Source organism: Chenopodium quinoa, unplaced genomic scaffold (assembly GCF_001683475.1).
Source record: "Chenopodium quinoa cultivar QQ74 unplaced genomic scaffold, ASM168347v1, whole genome shotgun sequence".
Lineage (NCBI taxonomy): Eukaryota > Viridiplantae > Streptophyta > Magnoliopsida > Caryophyllales > Amaranthaceae > Chenopodium > Chenopodium quinoa.
Genome location: NW_018743649.1, coordinates 631642 through 644663, shown reverse-complemented (window position 1 = coordinate 644663; position 13022 = coordinate 631642).

The window sequence follows — 13022 nt, the reverse complement described above, 5'->3', positions numbered from 1 at the left end:
GGAATATTTCAAGCATTATCCCTAGCTTGAACCCCACTGTGATCATACACTAAAGTACGGTGGCGTCCAATGGGAAAGAAAATAGAGCAAAAGAGTCGCCAACAAGTTTTAGGAACTTGTAAACCGTTCACGAGGTGAAGGTTACACCCCTTAACGCTCCAAGAGATCGTTAACTCCAATAGGTCTGGAACCATGACTGGTAGTTCGGGGATGAAGGTACAAATTTAACCTAAAAGAGATTGAACCTGCCCTAATAATAGGCCTCTACTTTATTCTGATCGTATTCATGTGCAATTTCTGACTAACATGCAATCAATAGGATTAACCCTAAACCTGTTTATCTATGTTGGTTGAATATTAATGCACAAATAAAACTATCATTGGAGATCACTTGAATTATACTCAAATTAACCCTAAACAAGATTATTAATTATCTTATTAAGCGTGATTACAAGTACCAATTCCCTTTAAACATGCATAAAAGGTGTGATCAAGCAATAACAATATATAATCAAGCAACATAATCATTATAATAATTATAACAATTATAATAATTGTAATAATAATAATCATCATAAAATAATCATATTTATCATAATCATGTTAAAGCATAATAATAGCAAGATCTTAGGCATGATACTAACAAGATTAATAACAAACCTTAGCATGTCACTAAACAATAAAAATCATAGCTTTAGCCCTAACATGATACTAACATGAATATTAGGAAGAAAATAGGAAGTATCGTAGAAATCACAATTGTCATATTTGATAATAGAAATTATAGTTATTACCCTAAACATGATGCTAGGAAGATCAAACACCCTAACATGACACTAGGAATCATAATAATAACCTAAACATGATTTCTACATCAAAATATCAATAAATCAATTAAAGCACTTACTTGGATGCCTTGTATCTCTTTCTAATAACAAAATACACACGTTAGTAACTTCAAGGAAAATATAAATCAAACAATTAAATTAAATAATTGAAATAGAGATTAAGAAAGTTTAGACTAGATTTGGGACCAAACCCTCAGAAATTAAAACCTTTATCGTCTAGGGCAAAGGCAACTTCGAACAACGCTAGGTTTTTCTAGATCTTGTAAATGCGGAATTTTGTATGCAAAAGGGTTGGTTTAGAAGAGAGAGAAAATAAGAGAATCTTGAAAACTAAAGAGAATAAGAAAATTAATTGTTGATGGGAATTGATGATGGAAAATGGAGTTTTAGGAGGCTATTTATAGAGAAAATCAACCGGACGGATAGAAAAACAAATCAGAGTTTCGACGAGAATAAAACACGATTGGAGCCAGACGCTGGACATTAGCGCCAAGCGCTGAAGGTTAGTGCTAGGCGCTGATTCTTGTCGCCAGACGCTAATAATAAGTTTCACGCGTTTTCTTAATTTTGATAAAATTTAACCGTAAGAGAGGGAAAATTCGTATTTTCCTTAAAAACACTTCTTTTATTATGATTAAAACTCTAAAAAGTCAACCAAAGTCAACGTATCAATGCTAATTAAATTAGGAATGAAAAGAACCTTCTAGAAGAATCTAGAAGACTAAAATCAATTATAATTGCATTAGGAATGATTTATTCATATTAGGCCCTCCTCTAGATCATTGGACCGCATATAAACATCAAACCGGACCTAGTTTAGTAATTTGGCCATAACTTCCTCATTATTCATCGGAATTGGGCTTATAATATATCGTTGGAAAGATCTTTTCAATCCCCATCCAATTACACCATCTTTGGACCCTTTCCATGGACCAAACCAAACTGGATTGACTGTTTTCTTAAAATAGGTTTTCAAAACAGAGAGAAAGAGAAGAATTAAAAACTATCCGCAACACTAGACTTTCCACACTTTCACTTCATTCGATTATGATTCGACGTGAAAAGTAATCATCCCTAGGTTTGGTTTTGGGGAGACACAAATGGGTGTCTACAGTACTATACGTAAGTCATGGCTCATAAGATTACCAATGTCATTGACGTGGAAACAGCTACCATGTTGCTATACCGTTAACATACCCTTTCCACTAACATATAATATAACAACGCTATCTTACCCTAATTCATAGCCTCGACACCAGTGACAGAGTACACAATCAATAACCTACAACGAGTTACCCTATAACCTTGAGATGTGATAAAAGAACCACACTTTTGAATTTTGTGTAAATTTAGTTGGTTGTCTACCCCCAATACTTTGGCTAGCAAATGTTTTTGGAACCGTCTGTAGGTGTTCGTGATAGCATCCATGGGATTTTAAATCCAATTTCCTCTAAGAGATTTGAAGGCAATGGTGGGCGACTTCCCTAAATTCAAAATTTCAACTTGTTTTGGGTTTGGCGGTTCCTTGTAGGTGTTCCCCAACGTCTATGTATAAAAACCCCTAAATTTTCTCTCTCCTCAAAAATCCCTTTTCGTTTTCTCTCTTTAAACTCTTTGTTCAGTTCTCTCTCTTTGTTCAACTAGACCGTTCATCCTCTGACCTCTCCCCCTCGGTGCAAGGTAATTTGCAGAACTTTTACAGCGTAGTTTTCTTTGTGAACTACTTGAATTGTAGACTAGTTGGTAATACGTAACCGATTATGTTGTTAATGTGAAATCTATTTAAAATAATTAGGGTTTAGTTTGTCGTAGAGTATTGAAATTTTGTCTTCATAGCCGTATTTTCTGGGGATTGTTTGAGTGATTAAACTGGATTATTTTGTGTAATCCGATGCCTTAAAATGAATTCTTCATATAGACTAATTACAATGTATTGGAATGTTGTTTTGTTGGGGATTTTTTTTGTTAATGTGAAATATAGTTATAATAATAGTCTTACATGGTTTGTATGGCAATGCACTAGATTGTGATGAAGTCACACTCCTCTTCAGTGTTCATAGAGTAAATGGTTCCATGTTTCATGTCCTGTCTGTGTCCATGTAGTTTCTTTTCTTGAAATATAGGGTACATATTTGACTCACCATGTGCTTCTACATAAATATGGACATGCTACTCACTCGCTCCTTGCATTGTTACATCCTTTACACCATATATTAAATGATTTCCCCTTTATTGTTTACGTAGTACTAACGGGTGGTGTAGACAAAGTAGTAATCCATGAACTGCCAAGCCTGCAATGGGGATCTAAAATCTACATCAACTGTAGCGTATATTCTCTGGTTGTTAAAAGTATCCTGCAATGTTAATCTTCTCCTTCTTGTACACCTTAGTCCCATTAGTGGGGTCGGCTACATGAGCAAACATGACGGAAGACTTTTTGTGGCACAATCATTGTGGCTCATGTCAAGCGACGTGACAAAAATTTACCAGCATCGTTAATTTTGTAACTTAATTAGCTCAAGGATATATGATACATTGCATTGTTCGTTGCAAGAATCATTTTAGTGATGAAGTACATGTAAATTAAGAGGAGGAGAAGATTAAAATTAAATAAGAGAAATTGTAGTATTGTGACATTTCCATTTTATAGAAGTGTTGTAAGTTTTTTTTACAAAAAACGGAGGTGGTATTGCTCTATTTGATGATAAATTGATGTTCCATGGCTGTGTAGTTAGTTACGGGCATTTATAGGTTGACGATCTTATACTGTCCGAATTGCGATGAGAAGGTGAAAAGGTTGAATCTCATTGTTTGGGATGATGGTCTTAGTAGTTGTAATGTTGCCAAGCTTGCACTTCATAGTACGGTTGATGCGACAGCCGAGTTCAAGGCTCGTGAGAGACCTTAATTACCAGGAGGATGTCCTCTGCTTCTTACGGTATGGTAATTTAAATTTTGTTTGGATTTTAACACAAGAGACTTCATTTTTTATGTTGTGTTTGCTTTTAGATTAAGCCTGTGTAGCCTTTAGGTATTACCAGTACGGTGCAGACACTAACCCTTAAGTTTATTATCCAATAGGTGTGGACCTTTATAGCCTTTGCAGATTACCTATGTGGTTCAGATAATATATATATAATGTATCGTGCACTCCCTTACTTGTTTAGAAAGATTTGCGTTCATTTATACTTGTACATTTGGAAAAGTCCTTTCATGAACATTTGTTTGTTTTTCTTATATTTTGGTTTCTTTTTCATATTATTAAGAGAGTTATAGGTTAATCTCTTATAAAACCTTTATGAGAGCATCACTCGTCCTCTACGGCGATCTACGGGTTTAAATGGTTTGTCTTTAGTTGCTAAAATTGATCGTGATTCCTACGAATATGAGTTAGTGTATATTCTTGTCTCTTCTCTTCTTTTTGTTTGTTTGAATAAGCTCATCATTTCTCCCTTGATTTTGTTTTGCTCGAGAACGAGCAAAAGGTAAGCTCAGGGGTATTTGATGGGTGTCATAAATGGCACCCATTTGATGAGCATTTAGGTTTTTCTTCCTATTTTCATAGCTTTCATGCTCAATAAATGCCTAGTTTTATGCATTTGGTCTTGGTTTTACCTTTCCTCTCTTATTTTGTAGCTTTTATGCATATTGATGGTTTTTCTAGTTTTTTCTCCTTTATTTGCTCTATTTTCGTGGTTGTGGGTATTTTACGAGGTCCAGCTCATGATATTGGTGATTTACTAAGGTTGAAGATGCTTTTGGAGCAAGCTCATGGCAATTGGAAAGCTCAAGATGCAAGGAAGTGGATTCTCCAAGTTCTAGCTCTTACGCTTTCAAGTCGTGCTTTCATGAAGATGGGGTGTTGAACCCACAATAAAGTGCTTTTAAGACTTCCTCTCTCAGTGTTTATCATCATCATCATGTTGCGCGTTCATTCGAAGACCTTAGCGAACGCACGAAGCCGCAAGAAGATCGAAGAAACCAAGAAATGCGCGGGCGAGCAAAGCATGAGAGCGGGCGCACTTCATGCCTACGCGGGTGCCGCAGCCCCTATGCGCGGGCGCGCCAGATGAGTGCGCGGGCTCACCACTCCTGCTCGCGCGGCCGCGCCTCTCTAGGTACTTCCTTGGTCGGTTTTGTTCGCACCTCCTATATATATCTTTGTAACCCGATTTTTGGGGAAAGTTTAGAATAAGTTTTAGAGAATTAGAATTCATTTTCGTAGCTTAATTTAGGGCTTCTCTCTCTAGTTTTAGGGTTAATTTTAGGAGTAGATTTTAGAGAGAGAAAGTGTGGAATTTCAATGGTGATTTGAGTGATTGAAGATTCAAGGTGATAATTGTATTGAATATCATCAAATAAATCAATGAGGATTTCTAACTCTATCTCATTTTATTTCTTTGTTTGATTTCTTATGTATTTTGTTTGATTTTGATGATTTGATATTTTATTAGTGTAATTATTCTGCATATTTTGATGATTCTTGATTTCTTTAGTTGTTTATGACTAGATGATGATGTTTGAGTAGTTTTTTGGCTAGGGATAGGGTGAAACTTGTATGATTGATTGTTTGTGCTTAATTTGGGGATTGTGTTGATTAATTATTGAGATTTAAGTGATTAATGGAAGTCTGCATGTGTGTAATTCGATTAGGCCTTGAGAATTATGCTAGATTGCATTGTAGTTTCTAATGATACAGACCATTGATTTAGGAACTGCAATTGTCGATTGAGTTTCATTAGTGATGCTCCTAGTTAGAGTCTCTTTGTAGTTAGCGCTAGTTTGACCTCTAGGAGATAGCTTGTTGAATCTTTTGATTGAGCTTGCCATTAGTCTTTACAACTATTGATTTGCATATTGTTCACGAGTTGCTACAATTTTCATGATTACTTGTTGATCCCCGTTCCTAGTGCTTTATTTGTTTGGTTTCTTTATTTGGTAGTTGGTTAGTGTTCTCTATTTTTCTTTGTCTTCGACCTAGCTTAGGCGCATAATTGAGAGCACTTGAACATTACCGTTCCTTTGGGTTCGACCCTTGACTTGCCTCTATACTAGTATTTAGGTTGGTTAAGTGTTTATAAATTTAGTTTGACCGAGGGAGGATTAGTTTCAACGACCTAGTTTCACCCCTCGTCAAAATGGCGCCGTTACCGGGGAACGGTGTCTATGTTTGAGTATTTTTGATTGCTTGAGTCTAGGTCTTTGTATCTACTTTTGTTTTACTTGATTTTTGTTTGTTTTGTATAAATATGACAAATACCTCGTTTCCTCAATTTGAGAATGAGCCATTTTGGGTGTACTTTAATAGACTAGAGAACTTCATTAGTTAACATGGTTATGATCTTTAGGAGGCTTGTGGGATTTGTTATCATAATTTGACTAAGAAAACTAGAGACATTGTTGAAAGCATGTTTAATGGTAGATTTCGGGCATTGTCAATCGACGATGCTTGGGACTTTTATGTATGGTTTGCTAAAGATAGTTATGGTCGTGGTCATGGTTATTCAAATGCTTCTATTGATGATTATTATGGTCCATGTTCCATGAATAATGAATCTTGCATGCCTTCTTGTGTCCCCATTCCCCATTTTGATGATTCCACTCATATCTCTAATGTTGATCCTCGCATGCTTGCATATAATTCTTTCCCCCATGATGCTCTTCAATGCTCTTCATCTTTCCAATCTTTAGGGTCTAGCTTTGAGTCTCCTCATAATCAAATTCGTTGCTCATTGAGAGAATTAGAGATTAATTCTAATTTAGAACCAATTGAGATGAGACTGTTAGAGATTATGGGAAGCCAAATGGAATTGGTGAAAATGTTGGAAGAGAGTAATGAGGGTGTTTTTAGGAAGGATGAGGAGATGGAAAGTCAATTGCCATCGATGTTGAATGTAAATGAAGTTTCTACCACATTGGTAGATATGGAAGATGATGATGACGATAATTGTTTTGAGAGCTCTAAGGTGTGCGAGGAGGATGTTAGAGAGCCTATGAGAGAGGAAAAGGGTGTGGAGATGGATGTTCCAAAATAGAGTTTGCACTTTGAACCTCCTTCCAAATTTGAATTTCGTTCCATTGAGCTTTTAGATGGAGTTGAAGAGAAACTAAAAATGTTGGCTTCTCTTAATTTTGGGGAAACGTTAATTCAAGTTATGAAGGATGGGACATTGCAATTTTTGAAGCGTGGAGAGGTTGTGAGGAAAGAGAGTGAGGATGAGAAGGATGAAGTAGTTTCCATGGGAGATTGGATGTTTGAGGGTGATGAGGACCAAGAGGTTTTCAGTGTTGAAAAACCAATTGATAAGTCAATTCCCACACCTACCTCCCTTGATTATAATCTCATTCCTCCATTCTTTAATTTTGAAAACCAATCTTCTTCCACCCCATCTCCTTTGAATAATGATCATGGTTACTTTGAGGGCGAGGCCTTGAGCTTAGATGATTCTGATGGTGAAGAGGTTCCATATGATAAGGTTGAGGAGGTAGAGCTTACTTTTGATGATTATGAAGATGAGAATGAAGTGTTTGGTGAGATTGAGTCTCCAAACCCTATCTCAAATCTTAAACCATTGCCTTCCTCTTTCACTTTTGATGATCCCTTCTCTTCTACATTTTCCATCATTGAGAATGGTGAGGCCTTTTTAGAGGGAGGTTGTACTTCTCATGTTCATTTTGAGTTACCTCCCAACTTTGACCCTCAACCCTTGGATGAGCTTCCTTTTGAACCTTAATGATAATTTAAAGCTTTTCAGAGCTCATTTAGGGTGTGAAGTTTATGAAGAGGGTGTGATAAAGAATAAGATAAATTTGAATAATGACGAGTTGGAGGAGAGCCCTTTGGATGTGAGTTCATGGGATGAGAGAGCTTGTGTTTCAATGGATAGTGGTGTAAGTGAGCAACCAATTCCCATTTCTTCACCTTACACCTCATTTTCAAGAAAGCTTAATCTGGTTCCCTCCTATCCCATGTCATTACCTTCTTTTCTCATGTCCCCTCCTCTTGAAGAACCTTTAGTCCTCCAAGTGCCTCCTTTGATGACTTTTGAGGACAATGGTGGGATTTTCAACCAAAAATATTTTGTTGAGAAGAGTATGCCTTCTTCTTCTTTTTTTTTTTTTTTTTTTTTTTATTTCTCTTCCTTTTTCTTATAATTCTTGTTTTTCCCTTCTCTCCTTCTTCTTCTTGGCATTCCTCTTCTGAACCTCATAGGTGTTCACTAAGCTTGTTGCATGCCTTATTTTTGTCATGTGCATACTTGCTTTCATATGAAATTTTTAGTAGTGCATTTGACAAGCTCTTGCGTGCATTGAATTATTATTTACTAGAATAGTCAAGCATGAACCTTAAGCAAGCCTTTCTCGGGAAGTAACCCGTGTTTTATTGCTTTTATTTTCTTTTCTTTTTAGAATAGATTTTCTTTCATGTAAATGTTTGTGTGCCTTTTTCTAGGTACATGACTTGATATACTTTGGTTCTTCGATTTGGATCAAGAATCAAGGATGTTTGACTCCTATTTTTGCTAGCATATGGAAGGCAAGGTTCAATTCTTGAGGAAACTAGCTTTGAAAGGTTTAATTGGGTAATTTGCGGGTTTTTACACCCACCTAATATCCGGTATTATCCTTCCTTGCTCTTTCTCAAGTGGATCATGACTTGTTGGATTTATGTTTGTTTTTTTGGATTGATCTCCTTGCTTTCCCGTATGGTTTCCCCTCCTATGGTTTCTATGATTTATGTTTGAGTGTATTGTCTCATTCAAGCTTGGGGAGGGTATTCTATCTTGTTTTGTTGGATTTTGATTCATATATGCTATGCACTTTGTATATGCATTTCCATGTTCTATATCTTGAAAAACTCCAAAAAGATTTTTGTTTCTATCAAGGTAAATTTGCAATGTGTTTTGTATTGTTCTTGCTTTGGACATAATACTTTTGGACTTGTATAGTTGAATGATTTTTTTCTTAAATGGTAACGATGTGCACGGTTTGAGAGTATGTTTGGTTGACTTTAAGATAGAGTATGCTAAGGTAGTCACTTAAAACTATTGGGACCTTGAAGCTCGATTCTATTTGTTTTTTAAAATTTGCAATTGCTCCCTTTTGGTGCATTTGAAGCTAATAGTGATTTTTTCTACAACCTTGTGAGGTTTCATGATTTTCAAGCTTTCTACATATCTTGCATGAGCAGCATGGATCCTTGAATATTGCGGAACTAATCTTAAATCTTGTCTCATAATTCTCAAACACGAGACCGAACCAACTAGGAAGTACAAAGGCATCTTTTCGGGGTGGCATTTTTCTTTTCTAAGATACTTTTCTTTATTTTTAGTTCTTTGGGTTTACACTTGCCTTTTCCCTTCTTTTCAAGCCACACCCTTAGAATTTTGAGCCATTTGTTTCATTTTGTTCCATTTTTGGTTTTTCTGAAGCAAATGATCATGTTTTTGGAGTTTGTGGTATATAAGGTCGGATATTGGTTCTATTTGTAAGCAAGCTTGTGTTTTGTGTATATTTTGTGAATAATGGCAATGTATGATGGAAAAAGCCGTCCAATGTTAAAAAAGGCAAGGACATAATAAATGCAAAGTTGTAAAAGCCGTCCAAAGTTAAAAGATGCGAGGACAATTGCTTTGAATATATGCATTAAAAGAGAAAAAAAATGTTAAAATGAGAAAATCCAAAAATAATTTGATGTGATTCTTTTCCCCCTTTTCAAGCATTGAGGACAATGCTTCCTTTAAGGGGAGAAGCGTTTACGCTTTTTGTATATATGATTGTGGATATAGCTTTGAAAAAGCTTGGGGTGTTAGTTTTTTTTTTGTTTGGTGACTACTTGATTGTGATTCTAAGAAAGGCGCCTTCTTTGCTTCACTATTAGGGATACCACCAAATTTCTAAATTTTAGCCTACCTTCACTCCTTTTTCCCTTACGTTACAACCATTGGGAAAGACTTTTCGACCAAGAGGTTGAGTCACATTTCGAGGGAGGGCATTATGAGTTAAAGCCTAAGGAAAGGGGATGCAAAGTCAAGATGTCGAAAAACCTCAAATCTATTTGTTTTTTCGGTTCCTTCGAGGAACTATAAAGACACTCAATAAAAGTAGATTTGAAGCTAATTAGGAGAATGTGCTAAAATGTTTTGAGATGAAAGTGAATCATGTTTCATTAGTTCTCTATGCTTAGCATATCCTATGTTTCAATCAACCTTAGATATCTTAGAATGTGTACTCCCTTACTTGTTTAGAAAGATTTGTATTCATTTATGTTTGTACATTTGGAAAAGCCCTTTCATGAACATTTGTTTGTTTTTCTTATATTTTGGTTTCTTTTTCGTATTATTAAGAGAGTTATAGGTTAATCTCTTATAAAACCTTTATGAGAGCATCACTCGTCGTCTACGGCGATCTACGGGTTTAAATGGTTTGTCTTTAGTTGCTAAAATTGACCGTGATTCCTACGAAAATGAGTTAGTGTATATTCTTGTCTCTTCTCTTCTTTTTGTTTGTTTGAATAAGCTCATCATTTCTCCCTTGGTTTTGTTTTGCTCGAGAACGAGCAAAAGGTAAGCTCAGGGGTATTTGATGGGTGTCATAAATGGCACCCATTTGATGAGCATTTAGGTTGTTTTCTTCCTCTTTTCATAGCTTTCATGCTCAATAAATGCCTAGTTTTATGCATTTGGTCTTGGTTTTACCTTTCCTCTCTTATTTTGTAGCTTTTATGCATTTTGATGGTTTTTCTAGTTTTTTCTCCTTTATTTGCTCTATTTTCGTGGTTGTGAGTATTGTACGAGGTCCAGCTCATGATATTGGTGATTTACTAAGGTTGAAGATGCTTTTGGAGCAAGCTCATGGCAATTGGAAAGCTCAAGATGCAAGGAAGTGGATTCTCCAAGTTCTAGCTTTTACGCTTTCAAGCCGTGCTTTCATGAAGATGGGGTGTTAAACCCACAATAAAGTGCTTTTAGGACTTCCTCTATTAGTGTTTATCATCATCATCATGTTGCGCCTTCATTCAAAGACCTTAGCGAACGCACGAAGCCGCAAGAAGATCGAAGAAACCAAGAAACCCGCGGGCGAGCAAAGCACGGGAGCAGGCGCACTACATGCTTGCATGGGCTCGCAGCCCCTATGCGCGGGCGCGCCAGATGAGTGCGCAGGCGCGCAACCAATGCTCGCGCGGCCGCGCCTCTCTGGGTACTTCCTTGCTCGATTTTTGTTCGTGCCTCCTATATAAATCTTTGTAACCTTATTTTTGGGGCAAGTTTAGAATAAGTTTTAGAGAATTAAAATTCATTTTCTTAGCTTAATTTAGGGCTTCTCTATCTAGTTTTTAGGGTTAGTTTTAGGAGTAGATTTTAGAGAGAGAAAGTGAGGAATTTCAATGTTGATTTGAGTGATTGAAGATTCAAGGTGACAATTGTATTGAAGATCATCAAATCAATTAATGAGGATTTCTAACTATATCTCATTTTATTACTTTGTTTGATTATTATTTGTTTGGTTTGATTTTGATGATTTGATATTTGATTAGTGTAATTGTTCTTCATATTTTGATGATTCTTGATTTTTTAGTTGTTTGTGACTAGATGATGATGTTTGAGTAGTTGTTTGGTTAAGGATAGGGTGAAACTTGTATGATTAATTGATTGTGCTTAATTTGGGGATTGTGTTGATTAATTGTTGAGATTAAAGTGATTAATGGAAGTTTGCATGTGTGTAATTCGATTAGGCCTTGGGAATTATGCTAGATTGCATTGTAGTTTCTTATGATAAGGACCATTGATTTAGGAACTGCAATTGTTGATTAAGCTTGATTAGTGATTCTCCTAGTCAGAGGCTCTTGTAGTCGGCGCTAGTTTGACCTCTAGGAGATAGCTTGTTGACTCGTTTGATTGAACTTGCCATTAGTCTTTACAAATATTGATTTGCATATTGTTCACGAGTTGCTACAATTGTCATGATTACTTGTTGATCCTCGTTCCTAGTGCTTTATTTGTTTGGTTTCTTTATTTGGTTATTGGTTTTTGTTCTCTCTTTATCTTTGTCTTCGACCTAGCTTAGGCGCATAATTGAGAGCACTTGAACATTACCGTTCCTTTGGGTTCGACCCTTGACTTGCCTCTATACTAGTATTTATGTTGGTTAAGTGTTTATAAATTTAGTTTGATCGAGGGAGGATTAGTTTCAACGACTTAGTTTCACCCCTTGTCAATGCAACAGCCGAGTTCAAGGCTCGAGAGAGACCTTAATCACTGGGAGGATGTCTTTTGCTTCTTATGGTATGGTAATTTAAATTTTGTTTGACTTTTAACACACGAGACTTCATTTTTTTTATGTTGTGTTTGCTTTTGGATTAAACCTGTGTTGCCTTTGGTTATTACCTGTACGGTGTAGACACTTACCCTTTAATTTATTATCCAATAGGTATGGAGATGTATAGCCTTTGTAGATTACCTATGTGGTTCAGATACTATATATAATGTATCATGTGTGTATTTTGGTTTTGAATACCTCGGTTTACAATCACTGACTGTGCAACGCAGGGGACTAGTTTATATATTCTGCTTGCTTTAGTTTGTGGTGAACATATATGTATTATGCTCTAAGACTTTGAAACTGGGAAATCGTTCTGAAGCCGGCCATTTCTTTTTAATACCATCATGTAGATTTGTTTGTGTTTCTTTTTATTAATTTTATTTAAAAATACAAACTGAGAAGGCTATGTGATTGCAGTTACAGGAGGTTATTGAAAGAAAAAGAAAAGGCTCGTATTGTGGGAAAGATCCCCCCACCAGATTCTAACTATTCCCCTTACCTGTTGGGGTTTGGTGAGTCCGACTCATCGCGGAAACAACCCCGACCCAAGGAACCACTCGTAATTAATAAAACCATAAAGCATAAATAAATAAGCACAAGAAAAGGAAGAACGAATCATACCCTCGAAGCGAGTTTCGCCCTCTCAAAACGGGCTCACTTGAAAGCCTTGAGCACCGCAAATGTCGTGCCTCCAACGGTATCCACCCACAAAGGACGAACACGACTTTTTAGGTCCGTTACCTTGGATTTAGCAAGGTGCGACCAAAACCCAAGTGTTAATGGAGTTTAAGAGTTTTTCCAAAATATGGAATGCTCTTTCTAACTCCATCTCAAGCACTTTACTCCAAATGC